General features: G+C 42.7%; 1 protein-coding gene across 5 annotated transcripts in view; it reads left to right on the plus strand.

The window, feature by feature from the left end:
* Positions 1–9,448: 9,448 nt before the first annotated feature.
* Positions 9,449–25,222, plus strand: part of FHIP1A (FHF complex subunit HOOK interacting protein 1A) — a 329,740-nt gene continuing 313,966 nt past the window's right edge. For 3 of the 5 annotated variants that reach the window (XM_070386651.1, XM_070386650.1, XM_070386652.1), the window contains exon 1: positions 9,450–9,791. The gene's annotated coding sequence lies outside the window, so the exon portion shown is untranslated. Of the gene's footprint in view, positions 9,792–25,222 lie in introns of all 5 variants that reach the window. The other 2 variants (XM_070386654.1, XM_070386653.1) reach the window with 2 other exon arrangements.

Below are 25,222 nucleotides of genomic sequence, written 5' to 3' on the forward strand. Positions count from 1 at the left end.
TGTAAGAGTATCAGGAAAGGATTTCTTGAATAAGAGTTGCAGGTCAGGCCCTCTGGGAAACAGACTCTAAAATAAGAGATTTGTGTGGGGGCTGTTTATTGGGGTGTTCCCTCCGGCCCAACATGGATGAAGGCAGTCTTAGCCTGATCCCGTGAGGAACTCTGGAGCTGAGGGAGCCCTTCTGATTTGAACTCAAGCTTTACTCTTTGCATAGGCCAGTTGTTGGTTGCAGGTTGTCCCCAAGAAGTGGGCATGGCCCTGGGTGAGGCAGCAAGTCAAGGGCAATGCTCAAGTTTCCCACCTCTTCCCCTTGGCTATTGAATATAATGTTGCTCAGAATGTTGGTCTGCAGATATCTCTTCCAGATCCTGCTTTTAATTCTTTTGGATATATACTCAGTAGTGGAATTGCCGGAGCATATGGTAATTCTCCCTGATGCTGGGAAAGATGGAAGGCAAAAGGAGAAGAGGGTAGGAGGGGATGAGATGGTTAGATAGCGTCACTGACCCAGTGGACATGAGTTTGAGCAAACTCTGGGAGATGGTGAAGGACAGGGAAGCCTGGCGTGCTGCGGTCCACTGGCTCGCAAAGAGCTGGACACGACGTAGTGACTGAACAGCACAACAACGTGGTCATTCTAGTTTCACGTTTTTTGTGGCACTTACTGTTTTCCACAGTGGCTGTGCCATTTCATATCCCTACTGACAGTGCACAAGGCTTCCTATTTCTCTACATTCTCCCCAACACTTGTTATTTTCTGTTTTTTGCTTTTTATTGGCAGCCGTCCTAATGGGTATGAGGTGATATCTTAACTTTGATTTGCATTTGTAAACAAGTTTTTAAAAAGTTAATTTTTGGCCATACCCTGCCACATGTGAGATCTTAGTTCCCTGACCAGGGATAGAACCCACAACCCCTGCACTGGAACCACTAAACCACAGTAGAAGTTCCTTGATTTGCATTTTTAAATCTAGCTTGTTTTTTAAAAGTTTTGTCTTATAATTATAAAAATAGTGCATATTCATTATGGAAAATTTGGAAAACATAGAAAATCATAGTGGAAAAAGAAAAAACTCCCTCAGAATCCTGTTACTTTAACATAATCAGTGATAATACTTTGGTCTGTATCTTTCCAGTCTTTTTTTTTCTGTCCATATTTCCAGATGACTGGTGCTAAGTCATAATACCCCTTTGAGCAATTTAGAAAAAGACATCCTGTTCTCTAGGTGAATGCAACCCTGCGCCAGGGTGTATGGCTTTTGACAAGCAGAGAATAGCTAGATTTCAGATCTCACTTGCCCCTAGGGGAGGTAAATTATGCAGTGAAGAACTCCTGTAACCATATGTTGTAGTTCTGAATGTATCAAGAGATTTTTTATATATATATATTTTATAAATCTGAGATCATACTATTTGATAAACTATGTTTGGATAGGATAGAATTTTAGTTCATTCCTATTTATCAGTTAAATTATTTCCAAAGTTTTGATATTATAAAATCTTGCTAGTATGACAATACTTTTTTTTCCCTTCAAGAAAACTGTGTTTATTTGTATTCTTACCAACAATGTACAAACTTGTTGACCACTCTGCAACACTGTATATTAGTAAATTTTAAATCTTTTGGAGACTATAAATTATGTGTTCACCTTATTAATATTGAAGTTTGGTATATGTGGCCTTTTTCCTGTTACTTGCTGTACATTTGATATGACAATACTTGCACATGAATCTTTGTGTTTAGAATTATGTCTTTATGATAAAGTCCCTAGAAATTGCCTTGAAGACTAAATTAATGAGTGCTTATTATTATGTGCCTTAGACTTTACTTAGGAAAATATAAAGAGATAGAGATGTACAATTCTCATTCCAAACCAATTATCTAGGTACTGTGATTGTTACTTTTAGAGAGAAAGTTGAGGCACAACAAGAAATGAATGAGTACTTATTAAAGTTATTTGATGCAGGTCACAAAGCTGGGAAGCAGTTGAGCTGGGTTTTGAAGACATGACTGTCAGCTGCATCTGCTCTAGAGCCCCTAACATGCTAAAGTGATTCACTTTAAAAGAAAAGACAGATGGTTTTGAGAAGAGTTTTAATAATTAATAGCCTCATATCATCAGTGGAGTAGACCCTGACCACTTGACAAATTTCCTTAGGAGAAAAGATCATTCAAAAGCAAAGTGTTTTTATTAAGATATTTGGTAGAAAAAAGAATTTGATGGGATGATTAATATTCTAATAGGATATACATTGTTCACTTTTGAGTTCTTTTTAAGGAAAACAACTTTAGAAACTAATTTAAATTTAGATTTAATTTGACTGCAAATGATAATGTCTTCATCCTTTTTTTAGTTTCCAAGGTTTCTGGGTCGATGAAGGGATCATTTTGATGTCCTCATCTCAGAGTGCTCACTTCCCTATGCTACACCTAAACTTCTGTTTTTTGTTAAAGGTGATATGCTTTGCCCATTTCCTCAACGAGATGTGACGATATGGACTACAGTCTCATGAGCTGTCTGAAAGAACAGTATGTGAAAGTGTGGGTATTAGTAAGATACTACTCTTCTTTTTTTCATATGATCATGGATTTTTGGTACTTTAAATATTTAATGATTTGAGAAATGTATAATACAATATAAGACATAATTACATTTTTAAGTGGGACTAAAGGAGGTGCAGAGAAGGCAATGGCACCCCACTCCAGTACTCTTGCCTGCAAAATCCCATGGATGGAGGAGCCTGGAAGGCTGCAGTCCATGGGGTCGCTGAAGGTTGGACACGACTGAGCGACTTCCCTTTCACTTTTCACTTTCATGCATTGGAGAAGGAAATGGCAACCCACTCCAGTGTTCTTGCCTGGAAAATCCCAGGGACGGGGGAGCCTGGTGGGCTGCCGTCTATGGGGTCGCACAGAGTTGAACACGACTGAAGTGACTTAGCAGCAGTAAAGGAGGTAACCCTTGAGAAACCTATATGCAGGTCAGGAAGCAACAGTTAGAACTGGACATGGAACAACAGACTGGTTCCAAATAGGAAAAGGAGTACATCAAGGCTATATATTGTCACCCTGCTTATTTAACTTATATGCAGAGGACATCATGAGAAATGCTGGGCTGGAGGAAGCACAAGCTGGAATCAAGATTGCTGGGAGAAATATCAATAACCTCAGATATGCAGATGACACCACCTTTATGGCAGAAAGTGAAGAAGGACTAAAGAGCCTCTTGATGAAAGTGAAAGAGGAGAATGAAAAGGTTGGCTTCAAGCTCAACATTCAGAAAACGAAGATCACGGCATCTGGTCCCATCACTTCATGGGAAATAGATGGGGAAACAGTGGAAACAGTGTTAGACTTTATTTTTTTGGGCTCCAAAATCACTGCAGATGGTGATTGCATCCATGAATTAAAAGACGCTTACTCCTTCGAAGGAAAGTTATGAACAACCTAGACAGCATATAAAAAGCAGAGACATTACTTTGCCAACAAAGGTCCATCTAGTCAAGGCTATGGTTTTTCCAGTGGTCATGTATGGATGTGAGAGTTGGACTGTGAAGAAAGCTGAGTGCCGAAGAATTGACGCTTTTGAACTGTGGTGTTGGAGAAGACTCTTGAGAGTCCCTTGGACAGAAAGGAGATCCAACCAGTCCATCCTAAAGGAGATTAGTCATGGGTGTTCATTGGAAGGACTGATGCTGAAGCTGAAACTCTAATACTTTGGCCACCTGATGCGAAGAGTTGACTCATTGGAAAAGACCCTGATGCTGGGAGGGATTGGGGGCAGGAGGAGAAGGGGACGACAGAGGATGAGATGGCTGGATGGCATCACCGACTCGATGAACATGAGTTTGGGTAAACTCCGGGAGTTGGTGATGGACAGGGAGGCCTGGCGTGCTGTGATTCATGGGGTCGCAGAGAGTGGGACACGACTGAGCGACTGAACTGAACTGAACTGAACTGAAAGAAAATAAGAAAAAGAAGGAAATCTTGTCTAGCTCCTGTACTTAAGAAATCTAATTTTAGTTCTTTAACATATATAACACACCTAGAGAGTATAAAAATAAATAAAATGAGAGAAATTAATGAAAAGTACAAGTTAAAAATGGTTCCTATTATGTTACTAACATATGCATTCAAATCAATGTACTTATTTCTAACTTGTTAATTACTGTAACTTGTACAGTAGTAGGGTTTAAATCAATGGCTGTTTACTGGATGCATGTTGTTAAAAGTGCATCTCTAAACCAGAACTCATATATTGCCAGTGGGAGTATAAATTGGTATAGCTACTTTGGAAAACTGTTTGACAGTTTTAGCTAAATGTCGTTGATACATACAGCCTGTGTGTGGTGTGCATATGCACTCTCAGGTGTGCCCAACTCTGTGACTCCATGGACTATAGCTTGCCAGGCGCCTCTGTCCATGCAATTTTCCAGGCAAGAATCCTGGAGCAGGTTGCCACTTCCTTTTGCAGGGATCTTCCTGACCTAGGGATCGAACCTACGTATCTTGCATCTCCTGTATTGACAGGTGGGTTCTTTTCCATCTGAGTCACTGGGGAAGCCCCTGTATACAGTCTCACTTCAGTTCAGTTGCTCAGTCATGTCCGACTCTTTGTGACCCCACGGACTGCAGCACGCCAGGCTTCCCTGTCCATCACCAATTCCCGGAGCCTACTCATGTCCATTGCGTTGGTGATGCCACCCAACCATCTTATCCTCTGTCGTCCCCTTCTCCTCCTGCCTTTGATCTTTCCCAGCATCAGGGTCTTTTCCAGTGAGTTGGTTCTTTGTATCAGGTGGCCAGAGTATTGGAGTTTCAGCATCAGTCCTTCCAATGAATATTCAGGACTGATTTCCTTTAGGATGGACTGGTTGGATTTCCTTGCAGTCCAAGGGACTCTCAAGAGTCTTCTCCAACACCGCAGTTCAAAAGCATCAGTTCTTTGGTGCTCAGCTTTCTTCACAGTCCAACTCTCACATCTATCATCTAGGAATTTCACTTCTAAGAGAGCTGGATACCTGATTATGCCAGAAAACTTAGAGAAAAGCACAAAAAAGAGAATAAAAATAAACTGTTATCCTAGTATGGAGATAGCAATTGGTACAGATAACATTTTAAAGGAGAACCATATTTTACATACCATTTTGTAGCAGGCTTATTTTATACAATAATGGATTGTGAATGTATTTTCATTTACTAGGTATTTAACAATGTTTTAAAAAGTCTGCCTATAATATTATAACATGGCTAACCCATAACATATTGTGCTTATGCTTACTATAATTTTGTCTTTTGGGTATTTAGGATATTTCTACTTTTTCACTACATTTAAATAACAGTGTAGTAAACATTCATATATGTGAATTTTTAGCAAATATTTGAATATTAGAATAACTTCTTAGAAGTGAAATTTCTGGTTCAAAAAGTATAAACATTTTAGTTATTTAGACATAAATTGCTTAAAATGATTGTGACTTATCCTCCCTTCCACATGGCATGATATTGTCCAGCATCCATAATAGGCATAATTTTTTTTAATCTTTGCCAAATTTATAAATAAAAGAAATAGTTGCCTCTTATTCTAGCTTTACTTAATATGATTTGACTTCTTAAAATTATTGACTTTTTAAAAAAAGAATTCTCTGTTCGTCTCCTTTGATTATTATTCTATTCTTATGTCTGTCTTGTTTGTAAGAATGGTTTATTAAGGAGTAGCAATCAAAATTCTTTGCTTAATACTTCTGTTGTGGATATTTTTTTTCTGTTTTATTACCAACTTTTCATACTTGAAACTCTTTTCCCAAACTAGCAAACTCGGACATTTCAGTTTTTCCCTTTGAGAAGGCAGAATTTAGGGGAAACTATCATAACAGATAATTGGCATTAGGCATTTTTGTTGGACTTCATTTCTTACGTTTTTCATTTCATGTCCTTTCTCTCCTGTTTTCCGTCCCTTTTCTTTACTTTTAGGGCAAAATGGATATATATGAATTTCGTATTTGCAGAGAGAGAACTAACATCCTTAAGTGGCTGCCAGGTGTCAGGTACTGTCCTAGATCCTTGACCACATTAATTCATGTGCATGTTGGGTGCATGTTAAGTCGCTTCCGTCGTGTCCGACTCTGCGACTCTACGGACCATAGCCTACCAGGCTCCTCTGTCCATTGGGATTCTCCAGGCAAGAATACTGAAGTGGGTTGCCATGCCCTCCTCCAGGGAATCTTCCCAATGCAGGAATTGAACCCACATCTCTTGAGTCACCTGCATTAGCAGGTGGGTTTCTTTACCACTAACACCACCAACAACCTTAACAATTATTTTCTTCATTTTATAAGCTGAAGAAATCAAAGATCATCCAAATCATTTGTCCTTTCTTTCTTGTCTTCCTTTTAACTTTCTTACCCTCAACCTACTCCTTTTGAAGTCTTTTCCATCCTTTTTTTTTTTTAAAAAGTATTTCTTTTTATTTATTTGGCTGCACTGGGTCTTAGTTGTGGTATGTGGGATCTTTTCTCTTTATTGTGGCATGCAGGGTCTTTAGTTGTGGCATGTGGGATCTAGTTCCCTGACCAGAGATGGAACCTGGGTCCCTTGCAGTGGAAGCTTGAGTCTTAGCCACTGGACCACCAGGGAAGTCCTAAGTCTTCTCCATCTTTGTTCTGGCAATTCCATTCTTCCAGCTGCTAGGCCAAACTGCTCAGCATCCTCCTTGTTTTCTTTTTTATAGCCGAACATATTTGGTAGAAATATTAAAATAATCATTACAGTTCCTCTCACTGTGGAAGCCAGTGAGGGAAACCCCTTCTGTAATCAAAGCAATAATTTTTGATCATGCAACAATGCATTTTTGTTATTATGATCATAGGTAGAAACTGTATTTCAAAGCAGATTGATATAGATTTCAAAGAGGCCTGGACTTACAGAGTAAGTGAAATTTATTTAAATATAAAACAGCTACCTCATATGCTGCTGGCATACTCATATTCACACTTTATAAAGTAAAAAAACTAAACTGTTAAGGTCCGCTCTGAAATAGATGCATTTTCATTAATACATGCACTAGTTAGGTCTCTTCTTCTAAAACAGGGAGAAAGTCATATTTTTTAAGGAATAAACTCAACATGTCAGCAGCAAATTTCAGTTACTCCTTGTCCTCCACACTCCATATCCAGTCTTCGAGGATTCCCTGTCAACTCACTCCATCCGCTACCTCTGTCTCCCTGGCCCAGTTGCTCTCCTTTTGCTACTGGGTTGTTTCTGTAGCCTCTCACTGGTCTCTGCGTCAGCCCTCACCCACGACTGTCCTCAACCCAGCAGTCAAAGTGATCCTATTACAAGGTGTCAGAAGATGTCACTTTCCTACACAAGCCCCTCCAGTGACTTCCAGCTCACTCAGCGTGGGGGCCTCCTTTGATCCATGTCACCTCTCCCTCTTCTCTGACTTCTCTCCTTTCTGCCACAGTGGCCTCCTGGTTGCTCCCAGCACACTCAGGCATATTCCTGCCTCTGCCTCAGGGCTTTTGTACTTGCTGTGCTTTCTGCCTCAAAAGTTATCAGCTCAGATATCTTGTTTCCCACTTCCTTCAGGCCTTTGCCCAAATATCTCCAGCAGCTTTCTTTGATCGCCTATATAAGAGAACATGCCACTTACTCCTTATGTTCTGTCCCTGTCTAATTTTTCTCCACAGCATTTCTAATCATTTGGCATGAGTGCATGCTCAGTTACTTCAGTCATGTCCACCTCTCTGTGACCCCATGGACCATGGTCTACCAGGCTCCTCTGTCCATGGGATTCTCCAGGCAAGAATACTGGAGTGGGTTGCCAGTTCCTTCTCCAGTGATAAAGTATGGAGTGAAGTGAAGTTGCTCAGTCGTGTCTGGCTCTTTGCGACCCCATGGGCTGTAGCCTACCAGGCTCCTCCGTCCATGGGGTTTTCCAGGCAAGAGTCCTGGAGTGGGTTGCCATTTCCTTCTCCGAATCATATGGCAGTCCACATATTTTCTTTATCATTTGTGTCTCCTGCCTGGAAGGTAGACTCCATGAGGGCTACAATTTTTGTTTTTGTTCTCTTCTGTGTCCCCAATCCCTAGGAGAATGCCTAGCATGGAAAAAACACTCTATAATGGTTGAATAAATGATTCCCCCACATCCCAATTGTTAGAATAGGCCCTGACCTGCTGGGCAGAACTTCCTGGCTCCTATGCTTCTATCTCCCTGTCCTTCCGCAGCTTTTAGTTAGCCACCTGTCTTGGACTTGTGATAGGTGGAAGGTTGGTGAATTCTGAGAGTTATTTGCAGCAGGTGCATCCCTGCTGCAGTCATCAAGAATAGCAGTGGTGGTCGAGCCGGAAGTGTGAAGTTTTTGCATCCTCTGATTACCAAGGTTGCAAGAGAGAACCCGAAGCTAGATAGACTAGATTTTCGTTGTCACTGGATGCCATTCATCGAGAATGGAGGGAGGAAGATATACTTCCTCCAAAGGAGAATCTGGTGAGGCGCCAGCAGGATGTTGCGGGTAGGAAAAACCCCACATCCGCCTTTGCAAGCCATAGTTCGGCCCAACCCGCTCTGATTGCAGCTCACCTCAAGTTTCAGCCACACCAACCACAGGGCTCTGGAAATGCCAAGAGAGCCTCTAACCAGGAATTTGATTCCTCCTCCTGGATTTAAAGTTCAGAAAGCAGATCCTCGACTTTACCATCCAAACAGGCAAGGAGCGTGGAAGGAGGAAAAATGGGGAGGAAGAGGTGGCAGTGCTAGCAAGACAATGGGCAGGGTCTCCGATGATAAGCAGCCAGCAAACATGGAGTCCGGTCGTCCATGGTCCGAGGTCTGGGTTCTGGAAAGGTCTGGGTTCTGGAAAGGCAGTGCCAAAGGCCATCGCCATACCCTTGGGCGATAGGGAAATGGATTCCCAACCTGCTCTCTCATTTTCCGAGGAGTTGTGAGATGGGGAAGTTTCTTTTTGCTGTTTAACTGTCCAGTTAAAGAGCCCTCATATTTGGGGGAAAACTGCCAGTGAACTGTGACACGTACACCTATACTCACAGGGTGCGTGTCGCATGGAGGTGTCTCACTTTCTCCATTCAGCAGAACCCAAGTAATGAGCCTTTTGGCACGACTGTAAACGTAGTGTGTGTGTGTTCGTGAAGGGGTGTAGTTCCAGCGATAGACGAGTCCCCAAGGGCGAGGTGTCCTCCATTTCGCCGGGTTCAAGTTTCGGTGGAAACTTTCCCTCAGAGGCTCCGCCTCCTTCACCTTGGCAACGGGCGCCGGGGCCACGTCGCAGCCGATTCGGCTCCTCTCCACCCTGCACCTGGCGGCCACGCGCTGGGGCAGGGGCGGGGCCTGCGAGGGGCGGGGCCTGCGGGGCGGGGGCGGGGCCGGTGGGGCGGAGCCGGGCGCGCGCTCCCCCGGGCCGGCCTAGCAGGTTGGGCCCCTCCCCGGCCGAGCCCCGCCTGCGCTCCCGAGGGCGCGGGGTAGTGGGCGGGGGAGCCGGGGAGCGGCGCGACTCCGCCACCCGCTGACGCACCGTCGGCGAGTTGCGCTCGGACCTTCTCCCGCCTCGTCCTTTCCCGGGGAGCCGCTGTAGACTTGGAGCCGGGCGTGGGGGAGCTGAGCAGAGATCTGAGAGCCTCGGCCCGCCCGGGAGCGGAGCGGACTGTCCCGGACTCGGCGAGGAGCCCCGTCCCCCTTCCTCGCGGCGTGCGGCGCGGGCAGCGGCACAAACTTTCTGCACTGTCCCCCCACCGCGCCCTCGGGAGGAGGAGCCGCGGCCACTGACAGGTACGTGGCGCGCGGTTCTGAGACTTGCGCTTGAGGGGGTCTCTTGCTTTAGGGGTTGTGGGAAGCGGGAGGGAAGAAGCGCCTCTTCCTGAGCTCTCAGACCGGACGGGAGGCGCAGGAATTGGGAGCGGGCCCTTGGGAATAGCCCAGACAAGGTCTCTGTGTCGGGCCAGGCGCGGCGGGGAGGAGGTTGGCTCCCCGAGCCGCGGGACCGGGCGTTACTCTGTGACTGATCCCGAGGGAGAGAGAGCTAGCTTGTTTTGACGGAGAAGGATGACATTAGGGCTCTCCACCCTTTTCTTGGTCCCTGGGGCCGGAGAGCTGAGTCCTACGGGAGAAATAGGCAAAGGCAAAGAGGTCTGGGGCTCAGTTTTCCTCTCCAGACCTTGTCGCTTTTATACCAGAGGCGGAGGCGGTGCCACTCTGAAGTTTGCTGTACTTGCCAGGTGTGAAGACTTACTCGTTGGGTGGCTTTTGCTCAATTTCATCAAGTTCTCTAATGAAACTGCTTTCAAGTCGTAGTTATTATTGACGGTGATGATGATGGTGTGTGTGTGTGTGTGTGTGTGTGTGTGTGTCCTGCTCCGACCTTAACAAAGGTCCTTTGTTATAATTCCACTTCTCGGGAGTGGAACTGCTGTCCTATTTCAAGAGCCCAGCCAGAGCCAGGTGTGATGGCAGGGGTAGCCTTGTTTCCTGGGGACTTTGGGAATCAAATGGGCAGGTCTAATGAATTAGCCCAGTTCTGTCCCACCCACTTGGATCCATCCATTCTTAATAGAGCCCGGTTTTGTTAATCCCAGACTCCTAATTTATCCTGCTCTGTTGTGAATGGATGGATCCAACTGGGTGCACAGGGAACTCTTCCCAATATTCTGTAATAACTAAAATGGGAAAAGAATCTGAAAAAAGAATGGATATATGAATGTGTATAACTGAATCACTTTGCTGTACACTTGAAACTAAGACAACATTGTAAATCAACTATATTCCAGTATAAAATAAAAATTAAACAAAAAATAGACCCAGCTTCCACCATTCAGCAGGTGCTGCAACCTTCGCCATCCAAGGTGAGGAATATTCCCAGTGGAAGAGAGGAGATCAAAACAGAGGAGAGAGAGTCCTGAGGAGGAGGAGCGAACAGTGCACACCACTTGTTGCTTCCCTGTAGACTGGGCCTGCTGCCTGCCTTCCCTGGAAGGGGCCTGCTATCAGATTCATCTCATTAGAAGTCAGCTGCTCTCTGCTAATAGCCACAGCAGCCCTGATGAAATTATGTAGGTCATTGAAAAATAATTCCTGCTTAATCACCTTTATCCTGTTGATTAGTGAGAGAAAAGATTTCCTCTCCTTAATGTACCATGTCTGGTTGGCAGGGTCACCTGCCTGACCTCAAATTCACTTGGACACCTGGCCCCGGACAGGATGTTTTCCCTGAAACTGCCCAAACGTAGCGTACCACAGCCCAAGTCCACATTTGGAGAACTTTAGTGGTCTTCGCTGGACAGAAATCGAACAGGAGATTCAATCTGTACATTTACGGCTTAATGTGGCATACTTGTTGGATTTAGATAACCTTTTCAGATAATTAAAAGCCGGTTTCTTTTAGTTCCAGTTAACCCCTCTCTGCCAGGTTCATAGAAATTGTTTCCATGTTTGTCTTGAAATAAAGTTTGGGGTTCCATTTGTCATTTGTCCTGTAGATTTAGGAATAGGATTTAACTGTGTGGGGCAGATGGAAAAGACAAGAGAAACTGCCTATCACTGAACTAGATTCAGAGAGAGATTTAGAGTGGTTTCACAATCTAGGCACAACTACCCAGCTAGCTTCCTACCTTCCCCTAAATAGAGACAGTACGGTTGTATCACTTTATATAAAAGAAAAGATATTTATTTGGCTGAGCTGGGTCTTAGTTCCAGCACGTGGGATCTTCAATCTTCATTATGGCATGCAAAATCTTTAGTTGTGGCATGTGGGATCTAGTTCTGTAACCAGGCATCCACCTGGGGCCCCTTGCTTTGGGAGTGTGGAGTCAGCCTCTGGACAACCAGGGGAGCCCAGGCTGTATCACTTTTAATGTAGGCCTTTGAAGACCAGAAATGAGAGGACTGTGTTGATAATACACTGCTGGACAGTTCTTCGTGATAACTTCTCGAAATTGGTTCAAAACACTTTCTCTGCAGAGTTCTTTTCTGCCAGAATAGGAAGTCAGTAGATTATGTCTGTAGGTCAGAAAGCAGATGTACAAATAATGTTGAAATATAGAGGTACATATTAGCAGAAGCCTGAGGTGTGACTTTGGAAATTATGTTCTTGTTTCACTTTTCGAAAGAGAATTTTATAAGAAAGCTCCCTCTCTCTGCAAATATAAAACAGAGCTGCTTTCTCTGATGCCTGCTTAGATGCCCGATGTTCTGTGCACATTTGTCTCATTGGGTGATACATAGGCCCTTGGAAGAGTCGGCCTCTCAGATTTTGACCGTGGAACATGATTTACTTCATCCTTACTTCTCACACTTCTGTGAAGCGTGAACACCTTTACTTCACTCTTACTCTTGATGACGTCTGCCTCTTAGTTTTTAGCCTACATAGGAGAACAGTGCTCAAGTGGCCAAGTAGCTTCAGGAACTTCATTTATAGGGATCTCTTAGTGAAGACAATAACAGAAAGTAACTTTTTTTGTGGGTCTTGAGATGGCTGACTTAACCAAAAAGGCAGCTCTTGCCATCGCTTCTTGGACATTTGGCTAAGATCAGATGTAGTATGGGGGCTTCCCTGGTGGCACAGTGTTAGAGAATCCACCTGCCAGTACAGGAAATGCAAGAGATGCAGATTCCATCCCTGGGTCGGGGAAGATCCCCTGCAGAAGGAAATGGCAGCCTACTCCAGTATTCTTGCCTGAAAAATCCCGTGGACAGAGGAGCCTGGCGGGCTACAGTCCCTGGGGTTGCAAAGAGTCGGAACATGACTGAGGGACCGAGCACACACCATATTTGTGCTTTGTGATTCAACCATTTTGAAGTTCGTGCTATTATGTTCAGATTATACAGGAGGAAAACAGATGAGATTCAGAGAAAATAAGAAACTTTTAGGTGCATATTTTGTTCCTGTATGTGTTGAACTCAGACCCAAGTGCAGTGTTTCTGATTTAGAGGCTAGGCTTTTAATTTTTTCTCTGCTACATTTTGTGCGGTGTTTGGATGCAAAATGGGGTCTTATTTCTCCTTAACCAAAATGCGTGCTCGTGGGGGACTACAGAAACACGTACTTACACGTGTGTGTACATGCATGTCATCTTTATATCCTTTGCATCTTAACAGTGTAGCTGCACCCCACGAGGTGGGGTAGGTAAATAAATACCCTCCTAGTTGCCATAAGGAACTTTGACTAGGATCTACAGTTGAAAAAATCAGAAAATAAAATTTAAGTGTGGGGTTTACAAATATGGAATTAATTACTAGAAGAAACATCTAAAAGAGTTGAAAGGGCTTCTTTTGGAGAGTGGAACTCAAGGGTGAGGAGGAGCCAGGCAGGACTCTGCTGTTTTTGGCCAAGTACCTTATAACCTTATACCTTATATTTTATGCTGTGTACATGTGTATTGCTTTTTTAGGTCTTCTTTGGCAAGGAAAGAGTAAAGGTTTGTTTTTCGAATTTTAGAGTCAAAAGGGACCGCAGAGATTATTTCCAGCCCTTTCCTCTTGTAGGTGAGGAAATTGAAATATAGTTGAATTGTTTCGCTAAGGTCTCCCAGGTTCACACCCTTCCCCAGGCAGGTGGAACTTTCCTCGGTGCTTGTGATTCCTTAGTTGCCTTTCCAGGCATTGCTCCCTTCTCCTTTCTGTCTACTTTTTACAGTGCTTGATTAGGTTGTTGGACTGTGGATTCAAAAATAGGTAATTATATGTAATTCCTCATATTTCTATCACAAAAATCCTTCAGAGTCTGCATAATCTGTACACTTTTGAGGTTAATTCTATAATAACTTTTAATTAGGATTAGAGACACTTTTGCAGTCTGCAGCTATTCAGAAATTAACGGTGTTACTCAGTTGAGTTTGATAAATACTGGAGTTTGGCTTAAACTTTTATCCCGAGAAGCTATTACTAATGGGAGATGATAAGAAGGTCTTTCTGATATCTATGTGGGTTGTTTAATTTTGAAATTCTGAGAATAAGGGAACAATGGTCTTCCAAGAGAGAGGCTGAGGCAGGTGATATAGCAGAACTATAATAGAAAAGTTTTTAACACTCCAAGATTTCTCTTTTCTTTATACATGAGATTTTCTACTTTCCCTCTAAAATTATATCACCAACTTAAAACTTTATTTTTTTCTGATTATACACACAATACATATTATTCAACATTCAAACACTACAGAAATGTGTAATGTTGAAAATGAAAAGTGCACTGTGATGTTGTATTCTAGAGAAAGTTCCCCCAAATTTTCCTAAATTAAAATATATTTATAATTGTGATTTTAATAACAAGTGGGGGTAAAATAGCACAACTTTCAACTTAATTTTTAACTTAATATGCATTGAAAATGTTTCCATAGCCATACATACAGATCATACTGTGTAGTATTGCATCACAGGTAATTTAAACAATTTCCTATTGTTGGAAATGTGGGGGGTTTCCCATTTTCCCATAGTAGGAATAATACTTTGGAGAACATCCTTGAAAGTATATCTTTGTACACTTGGGTAGGAGAGGTTTGTGAAAGAGTCAGAGGGATGAAAAGTTAAATATCTCTAATTTATACTTCCTCCAGTAGTGTCTCTACATTTTAAACTATATTAGTGGCTTTTTTATTTTTGAATGTATTGGACCAAAGATAGAAATTATTAATATATGAGCAGACTCTGAAACAAAAGGTCATAGTAACAAAAGGCGCTGAGCTTTTAGGTGAGGCTCACCTCATTTCAGATTTTTTTGGTTTTAATGTTTTCCCCAAGATAATATAGTAATTGATAACAGCTCTAAAAATACTCTGCAGTTGTTGGATGAGCTGCTAATTACTTTTTATGGAGCATAGTTAAAAAAATTTTTTTTTAAGAAACATTATTCTAGGACATGCCATTAAGGAGTTCAGGGAATCCACTAGGCTTTGCAGAATGCAGAGTGAGTGTGTATTATTAGGTCCTCTTCTTGTACGAAAATTTACCTCTGTTGAAATATTGGTCATGGGTCAATTTTACGATCTTTAGACCTGCAGAAAGTCCCAAGAACTAATTTTACTCATCTATGTGTGGAGAAGGCAATGGCACCCCACTCCAGTACTCTTGCCTGGAAAATCCCATGGACTGAGGAGCCTGGTGGGCTGCAGTCCATGGGGTCGCTAAGAGTCGGACAGGACTGAGCGACTTCACTTTCACTTTTCACTTTCATGCACTGGAGAAGGAAATGGCGACCCACTCCAGTGTTCTTGCCTGGAGAATCCCAGGGACAGGGGAGCCTGGTGGGCTGCCGTCTATGGGGTCGCACAGAGTCGGACACGACTGAAGTGACTTAGCAGCGGCAGCAGCAGCAGCAGCATGTGTGGCAAATGTGAAATATAATACTTTGGCTAAATTTCATGACCTAGGCTCATTGAAGCAGGAACATTTCAGGAATTCCTGTGGCAGAGTTTGTATTGGTCATCTTAGAGAGCTGATTAATATTTTCATGGAGTCCAAGCTTTGTTCATAACCATTCAGTTAGAGGATTATGTTTCATTCCTTAGGATGAATACCTTCTGTTTTGTTTGTCTTCATGGAACTTGTACTTGGAGTTCATTCATGATTTTCTTTGTAACATATTAGAATGAGCATAAAAACATCTTAACAAATATAAATGTACACACATGCACACTTATATATATATATATATATACACACATACCCCATGTGTGTATATACACACACACGTGTGTTATACATGTGTGTATTTATGCATAAGTAATATAAGCTATACTTTAAAAATATCATCAGTAGGTCATTTAGCATAAATATTTGGTGCACCCTTAAAATTAAGATGATGTCTGCCCATATTTATTTTATTAGGAAAAATGCTTCTTGATGTCTTTTATATGAAAAATTTCTTAATAAATTAAGAATTTTTTAGGATACAGGTGAAACTTCATTGTATATAGTTCTTACATTTTGGGGTTTTTTTGTGGGAAGATGAAACATTTCTTGTGTATTAGTCTTGGTTATTGCCTGTTCTCTAACACTGTTACTTTTTTAATAAGTTGAATATTTAAAATCCCTCCTGTTTGTGATATATTTCAGAATGTTTACACTTTGCTTATTTTAAGCAAGATGCAATAATGTTTATGAAAAAAGTGGCAACAGGACTTTCACTGGCCTTGATTTGCTTCAGGAAATACTAGACAATGTGCTGTTTACTCGAGTTGTATTAAAAACTTAATGGTTAATGCTAATTTCTTATCAGCTTGATGAGGTTTGTCCGTCAGTTTCCTCCTTGTACTTCTCCACTGGGCTCATGTTGAGGACTTTGTGTGTCTGATTTGGAAAGTGGACCCTGCATTCGCTCTTGATGAATCAGCTTGTAAGCTGTGGTTTGGTTGTTTGGGGGCTGGTTGTGTTGCTCCTCCCTTTTTTCCTCCTAAAGTCATCCTACCTCTTGATCATGTTTTAGGATTAGTGTGCCACCTAGGAATGGTCATTCCTCCACAGTGAATCACAAAACAAGTCGCTCTTGCGGGACTTTCTGACTCAAGCCTGACTGATTGAACCTGCTGTCCTTCGGGCTTCTGTGGAGGTGGGGCGGGCACTCCTGGAGCAAACTCGCAACTTGGCTCCCTCCCCTACACAGGTGATCCCTAAATCTGCATCCTCATTGCTGACCTTTGAAATCCTAGGCTTGCTTCTCCAGTTCCTGCTGCATAGGTCTTTATTTGGATCCTGACATCCTATTAAACTCTAGGATGACAAGAGTAACTCCTCTTGGTCACCTAGCTGAGTACCTTATTGTGAACAGAATCCTATTTGTGTGTGTTGTTCACGGTCTGCGTCTTATCATCACGTGGGCAATTATAATGTGTTTTACCTTGTTTTCATTTCCAGTTTTTCTTTCTATAATCCATTTGTATGCCATGATTGGTCTGATTCTTTACAGTACAGCTTTGCTTATGTCACTGATCGTGGTCCTTGTTGCCTACTGAGTAATAAGTCAGTTCAGTGTATAATGGCTAAATTTAGGTGCCAAATTTAATTGATTGGGTGACAGGTTGTCCAGGGATTTGATTAAGTGTTGTTTTGGGTGTGTCTGGGAGGGTGTTTCTGGATGAGCTTGACTTTGGAATTGGTAGACTGAGTAGAGCTGATGGCCTTTCTATTGTGGATGGGCCTCATTCAGTCCACTGAAGACCTGAATTGAACAGAAAGGCCGAGGAAGGGAGAATTCGCGCTCTCTGCCTGACAGGTTTTGAGCCAGGACATCCATCTTCTGTGCCTTTGGCCTTAAGCTTGGACTTGAACTGTATTATCAGCTGTTCCTCTCTGGCTTGCCAACTGCAGGTCTTGGGACTTCTCAGCCTTTGTAATTGCATGAGCCAATTCCTTATAATAAACCTTTCTGTCTGCTTATATATATATATGCATATGCATCCTTTATTTATTTTTAAAATTTTTGGTGGTGTATAGTTGCTTTACAATGTTGTGTCACTTTCTGCTGCACAGCAAAGCGAATCTGCTATATGTATGCATACATCCCTTCCTTTTTGGGTTTCTTTCCCATTTAGGTCACCACAGAGCACTGACTAGAGTTCCCTGTGCTGTCCAGCAGCTTCCCATTAGTTACATACTTTATACATGGGAGTGTAAATATGTCACTCCCAGCGTCCCAGTTCATCCCACCCCCACCCCTTTCTCCCACTGGTGTCCGTGTTTGTTCTCTCCGTCTGTCCGCCTCCCTTACCTGTATGTCTTCGGTTGGTCTGTTTCCCTGGCGATCCCTAACACTCAGGGCGTCTGTGGTGTGCCCCATGCAGGCCCTCTCTCAGGCTGCCATGCCGATCTGTTCTCCATTCCTGAGCACACCTACCTATTCCTTTCCCACTCTCTCTGCTGGGACTGGTCCTTCCTCTTTCCTATCTCGGTGATGTGAATTCTTCAAATCCAGTTCTGAGCCTGTGTCCTCCATTAAGCCTTTCTTGGCTATCTTTTCCTGTAGCAGTTTCCTGGCAACTGAGCCTCTGTACTGAAATATTAGGAATTTAGTCATTAGACATTAGCTTTCTAGTGTTAAAAAATCTTTAATACAATTGTTCTTGTTCCCAGTTATATTATAAACTCCATGAGGACGCGGATCAAGCTCTATACTGCAAATCCTCCACTGTTCTTGGTTTTGCTTCACGTAGTAGGTGGTCAGTGTTTACTGATTTTCTTTTAAAGCACTAAGCTCTACTGAGGAAGGAGAGGCAAGTGTGGGGCATGTGTGCTCAGCTCCCCACCTTGTGCCCAGGGAAGAAATGTCTAGCTCATTGCCCACAGGACCCAGAACTCTTTATCAGAGCAGTGCTCCAGGGAGACTCTGCTAGTTGTTTGGAGTTGTTACTAGAAACAAAACTTATACATTGTCCTTGACCTAGAGCTAACTTTTCCTAAGAAAAAGTTGAGCCATATTTAAAGTTCGGTTTAAATATGAAGTACTGGTTTGCAACTATTCTTGCTCTCATCTGCTTTGCTCTTGTCTCTTGTAATTCCCTTTGCTCTGCCTGTGGTGAAGTCATTTTGTATCTTCCTCCATAATTACGTTACATAGCATGTTGGTATCAATAATTTTGAGCAAGGGTCAAGAAGACAAAATATGGAAAAAGAGCTCTGTGTTCCTAGGCAATTTGGGTTTGTCCAATTTTATGCACATTTCATTCAAGCTCTGTTTGATTTTCCTCATTTCTCCTGCAGTTTTTGAGGAACATCATTGCAAATCTGACCTCCTTATGCACTTTGGTATGTCTTTTAATCTCGGAGTATTTCAGGTCCTCTGCACATTCCTTCTCCCTTCCCCTGCTGTCCTGCACTTGTTTTCTAACATATTACAATTTACTTATTTATTTTGTGTATTGTTTATCAGTTAACCCCCAAATAAGAACGTAAAGCTCCACAAAGGGCAGGGATCTCTGCTGAATTAGTTTTGACTCTCTTTGGCTGTGTCCCAAGATGTAGACCAGTGCCTGCCATTCAGTAAAGTGTTTGTTGAATTGAATGGGAGTTTGCTGTCGTTTTTTTTTCAAAGATTAAAAAAAACTATTTATGTATTTGGCTGCACTGTTTCTTCACTGCAGCACACAGGATCTTCAGTCATGTCAGACAGAATCTAGTTCTGTGCCCAGGGATCAAACCCAGGCCCCCTGCATTGGGAGTGCAGAGTCTTAGCCACTGGTGGCTTAGCCAGTTAGCCAGCCACCACGGAGGTCCTCGGGAGCTTGCTGTCTTGAAAACTCTTCACACCCTTGGTTGTCTGGGCTTTCTTTTAAATCCTGTTGGCCCCTCTTCCTTTTTCCCTTCTTGTTACTGAAGGTCCCTTCTATTCAGACCTGGGCTTCCCAGGTGGCACTTGTGGAAAAACACCTGCCTGCCCATGTAGGAGACATCAGAGACAAGGGTTCAATCCCTGGGTTGGGAAGATCCCCCAGAGGAGGGCATGACAGCCCACTCCAGTGTTCTTAGCTGGAAAATTCCATGGACAGAGGAGCCTGGCAGGCCACAGTCCATAGGGTCACAAAGAGTCAAGCATGACTGAAGCGACTTAGCACCTCCAGACCGAGTCAGGCTCCAAACCACATACCCACCTGTCCCCCAGGTTGCTGCCTTCCTTGCAGCCGCATCTATAGCAGGAGTGATTTAGAGTCTCCTGGCTGTTTGTGGCTTGAAGAGCACTGTCGCACATACAGTCTCATCTGAAGTCGTTTTGTGTCGGTGGTGGTGCTGAGTGCTTTAGGGCTCGTCTTTCACCAGAGCATGCAGGTTAGCAAAGTCCTGTGGCATCAAGGGGTACGCCATTCTCCAGTGTGTGCTGGGCACACTCTCCCCTTGGCTCTGCTCTTGCCAGCTTATAACTAAGGAGCGTGCCTCTATGATAGCAGCTCTGGCCTTCTTAGGAACAATCACTGTCTTCCTCAGAAGAGTGTATGTATGGTATAAGGCCCCCAAGTAGAGTGGAAAAAGTGAGGAAGGGAAAAAAAAAGAGACAGACAACACCAGCACGTGTATGGGACACTTCTCACTGGAAAGTCCTTGGGTAGATGCTGAAAACAGTTGTTGCCTCGAAGTTAGTTTAATAGAGTAGTTCCAGCAGCAATTGGACACAGAAGCATGGAATCAAAAACCTTGGCCTGAAGGATGCAGATCGTGTAGAGATGGGAACTGGTGATTTTTGGGTTCTCTGTCAGTAAATTGCTGTTCCTGTCCTCCTGGCCTGTCGTCACTGAGCTAAGAAGATGGAGCCATTTTCTTCCTAAAGGGCTTCTGTTCTTGCCTCCAAGCCATGGGAGTGCTCAATAACTATTAGTGTCTAATGATGACACAGGAATGTTCCTCTGAGCAATTGCAGAGCTGAAGGCGTGTCTCACAGCGACAGGCTCTCACAAATCTCCTTTTGCTGTTTTGAAATATCACCGCCAGGGGAGTTGTGTACATCTTGTTCAGGCAGAGGGGTCTTAAATATTCATCCTTTTACCTCTTCCTTAAGAGGAATGCCAGCATTTCATCTTCAGGCTGCCAGTAGTAATTTTGGAGAAATTGTATTATGACTTTTTCAAGGTACTTATTTTCATATAGCTCATTTATTTATGCATCCATATATTAAGTATGCTTGATGATGAAGGGCGTGTACTTTGAGGTCAGTGGAGAGTCAGGGGTTAAATGGAGGTCTTTGGTGAATTATACTCTCTGGTAAGGTAATTAGCAAGTATTTATTGTTGTGGGAGGCAACGTGGGCATGGTGGAGAGAAGGTGCAGTTTGGACACAAATCTGGCTCAGACCTCTGCTTTGCTATTTAATAATTGTGTCTGAACCTGTTACTTTCCTGGGATGAACCTTAGCTTCTTTATGTTTTTATGCTCAGTCATATCTGACTCCACAGCCCCATGGACTGTAGCCACCAGGCTCCTCTGTTCTTGGGATTCTCTAGGCAAGAATACTGCAGTGGGTTGCCATTCATCCTTCAGGGGATCTTCTGACCCAGGGATTAAACCTACATCTCCTGTGTCTCCTGTATTGGCAGGTGGATTCTTTACCACTTGGGCCATCGGGGAAGCCCAAGTTTATAATGCACCCCCCCACCGCAGGAATTTTCCTTGAGGGTTAAATAAGATAACACATCTGAAATGCTTACCATGGAAGTAATAATCAGTACATGGTAATTGTTATTTATGTACTAAATCTCTGTTGGCAGTCTTCTAGGGATTGTTAGTGGGATTCTTTAAAAAGTTATGAGTTAATATGTCTACAAGGCCACAAAAAATGTTGACAGACATGTATTTGACACACAAAAAATTAGGACAGCTTGTGATTAAGTGTTATTTGTACAGAAAGTAAGCATGCTGCTGCTGCTAAGTCACTTCAGCTGTGTCTGACTCTGTGTGACCCCATAGACGGCAGCCCACCAGGCTCCACCGTCCCTGGGATTCTCCAGGCAAGAACACTGGAGTGGGTTGCCATTTCCTTCTCCAGTGCATGAAAGTGAAAAGTGAAAGAGAAGTCGCTCAGTTGTGCCTGACTCTTAGCGACCCCATGGACTGGAGCCCACCAGGCTCCTCTGTCCATGGGATTTTCCAGGCAAGAGCACTGGAGTGGGGTGCATTGCCTTCTCTGAAAGTAAGCATAAGAAACCAGAAATGTAGAGGTCACTGTGGTGGGGATTTTATTAGGATTCCTTTGGTTGTAAGTTATTAGAAATTTCAACTATATGGAAAGGGAATTTATTGACTCACATGGTCAAAGGTATGAGAGAAGTGAAGGAGGTATTGGAAGCCAAAGCTGGAAACTCCTATACCACTGAGAGTCTCAGTGTCTTTTCCCTACTTCTTCCTACTTCTCTCTGGTTCAGTTTTCTCCATGTGGCTGAGGGCATGGTTGCCCAAAAGCCAAGGATCACCCAGAAAGAGGGCCTGAGCTTTTAATCTACATCTCAGAATCCCAGGGCTGCCTCTGATTGACCTCCCTTGGATGGTACCCTCTTCCCTGTGGCCGGCGGCATATGTTATTTGGTAATTGGCAGCCCCATCTAGAAACACATCGTTTGGGTGGAGAAAAGGAGCAGTCTCCTGAAAGAAGGATCGTGCCATTCTCAGAAGAAGGGTGGGTGCTGGATGCAAGAGTAGGAGCTGTGTTTACTGCCGAGGGCAAAGAGGACAGCTTGAGCTGGTTGCAGGGAGAGTGTCAGGTGTGCAGAGCACCGACCAAAGGCACCAAGTCCAGAATGAGAAGATGGGTTATTATCAGTGAAACAGGATCTGGTAGCCTCAGGTTGACTGGTTCGAAGGGGTTGGTTGAAGAGTTTGGACTGGTCTGATTGGGCGTAAATCCTGAGAATCGACATCAAATTGACATAGTTATGTTGGGTCCTGCCTTTTGTTCTTTAAAAATAGGTTTCATATTGTAGATGGAGTATTTGAACTGGTAACTTGAGGACTAAGTGGAGTGTACTTGAGAAGTTACCCTCATTGAGTCAGACCAGGGTAGTCTTAATAGTCAAGAAGCTGTCTAATACTGTCTAATCTGTCTAATACTACCTTAAAAAGGTGTTATCAAGCACTTACCTTACTTTTCCTGTTTTTTAAAAAACCAATGCTGTCTTTCAGAGGAACCAACAAGTGTTTTGCACAAAAGCCTGATTTTTAGAATTCCAACTCATAAGTGCAGAAGGAATGACATAAAGAAAATATTATCATTTTATTACCTGTAATGAAATAACAGGAGAAGGCAGTGGCAACCCACTCCAGTACTCTTGCCTGGAAAATCCCATGGATGGAGGAGCCTGGTAGGCTGCAGTCCATGGGGTCGCTAAGAGTCGGACATGACTGAGCGACTTCACTTTCACTTTTCACTTTCATGCATTGGAGAAGGAAATGGCAACCCACTCCAGTGTTCTTGCCTGGAAAATCCCAGGGACAGGGGAGCCTGGTGGGCTGCCATCTCTGGGGTCGCACAGAGTCAGACACGACTGAAGCAACTTAGCAGCAGCAGCAGCAGCAATGAAATAACAACCTAGGGAATGATTGTCAGTGACTCCTGAAACTTAGGTCAAAGGGCAATTGGGAACTTCATAATTGATAACATCAGACAGAGAATCCCTGTACCCACTGATCAGTGTTAACGTTACAAAAAGAGAAAAAAGTAAATACGTGCCCCCTAATTGGATAAAATAGGAAATATATAGAACCATTTGACATTACTTATCAAAAACCTGAATATGATTCTAATTAAGACTTTGTTTCTAACTGCTAGTTTATAAGAAGCACAGGAAAAAGGGGACCATGTTTAAAAATATCATGGAGATGTGATCAGCCAAATCCAGAATGTAGATATATCTGCAGAACAAGTTATTTTGTTTGTTCAGTAAATAAATGGCAAGAAAAACAAAAGAAGGAAGAACTATTATTTTTTTCCCCAAAGTCAGTGTCAGATAAGTGTTTTCATTTATTATATTTGAAAAAGTTGCCTGAGACTTAAGAGACATAAGTATTTTTGTATCTTGATTTGGCTAAATCACCACAAAGTTATAAATTATAAATATGAAATTAAGGCAATTTGGGAAATTTAAACTCTGGATTTAGACACATTAAAGGACTTTAACAAAGGGAATGATCATGGTATTATTTTAAAAAAGAGTATTTCTTAAATATACATAATAAAAAATTTTCAGTTTGTATAATATTGCGTTAGTTTCCTATAACTATGGTAACATTACCACTGACTGGGTGGATCAAACAACAGAAGTTATTCTCTCATAGTTCTGGAGACTCGAAGTCTAAAGTCAAGGAGTAGGCAAGGCCATGGTCCCTGTGCGATGCTAGGGGAGAATTCTTTCTTCTTCGCTGGAAGCTGTCCTTGGTCTGTGACTGCATCTCTCTGTCCCACCTCGCTTGGCTTTCTCCTCTTGGGATGTCTGTGTCTTGTCTCCTCTCCCTCTTTCCTATAAGGATACATGGGATTGCATTTAGGACTTACTTGGATAATCCAAGATGAATTCCTCCTTAAGACTGAAAGTTATAGCTATATTTTTTCCCCTATATAAACTAATATTCAGAGCATCTGGGGATTGGGAAGTGACATATCTTTGTGGGCCATTTTTTTCTTGTCTCAGATACGATGTATGATTTGGGCCATGCCTTGAGGCGTGTGAGATCTGAGCTTCCTGACCAGGGATTGAACCTGGGCCCCCTGCAGTGGAGGCACAGAGTCTTAACCACTGGACCACCATGGAAGTCCTGAAATTTGCTTTAAACAATCCAGCAGAGGCAAGAAGTGGGAATGGCAGGCTGTGAATAGCTATACATTGTTAATTGCTGACCTGAGTGATGGTAGCTCATCATACATAAAAACAAACAGAACAGGTAAATCAAAATGCCTTAGTGTCAGTTCGTATCAAGCCCTGATAAAGAAAAACTTCATTTTTTTTCTGTTCATAAAACTTAGATATTAGGGAATTCCCTGATGGACCAGTGGTTCAGACTCTGTATGTTCACTGCTGAGGGCCTGGGTTCGATCCCTGGTTGGAGAGCTGAGATCCACAAGCTGCAATGTGGGGCCAAAAAAAAAAAAAATTACATGTGAGATGTCTAATATCCTCGTTAATCCTTCAAGTTTTCACTACCCTTTTGGATGTACTTGTTTGCACTTCTTAAGAAAAGTAAGGGGTGAGTGAATATCCCTTCACTTGGAATACAGAAATTGTAAGACCTGAGTCTTAGATAAAAACCCACTTTACTCTTCCTCACTAAAATACTGGTGAGTGCATGAAGCAACAGTCAGCTTGGGAAACTCATGGGCCATGTGACTTATCATGACACCTTTGTCAAGCAGGTAAAATCACGAAAGGGTCAACCTTTTTACTGGAGGGCTCGCCTTTCAACTGTGTTTTAAGGTGATCATAAAATGTCCAGGTGAGCAGCAAACTTGGCATATCGAGTACGCTGGCAGAGCTCAATAGTAATAAATATTTTTCTGTGAATTACTTTTTTAGTTTTGTAAGTCTTGAGATTTTAATTCTTAATTCTAATCTACTTTGTTTTTCCTGAAAAGTAAAAGATAATGAGATTTTTCATGATTTCTCTTCTTTACCTCTGCTGGAAAGATTTCAAGGCATACATTTAAAAACAACCACAAAGAGCTGTTGTTGCATATCAGAAGTTATATTTCTGTGTGTCCAATTTAGCTTAAGTGTGTTATAAAGTATAGAGACTGTCAAGACTGTGTT

The sequence above is a fragment of the Bos mutus genome, chromosome 17, assembly GCF_027580195.1.
Source record: "Bos mutus isolate GX-2022 chromosome 17, NWIPB_WYAK_1.1, whole genome shotgun sequence".
Taxonomy (NCBI): Eukaryota; Metazoa; Chordata; class Mammalia; order Artiodactyla; family Bovidae; genus Bos; species Bos mutus.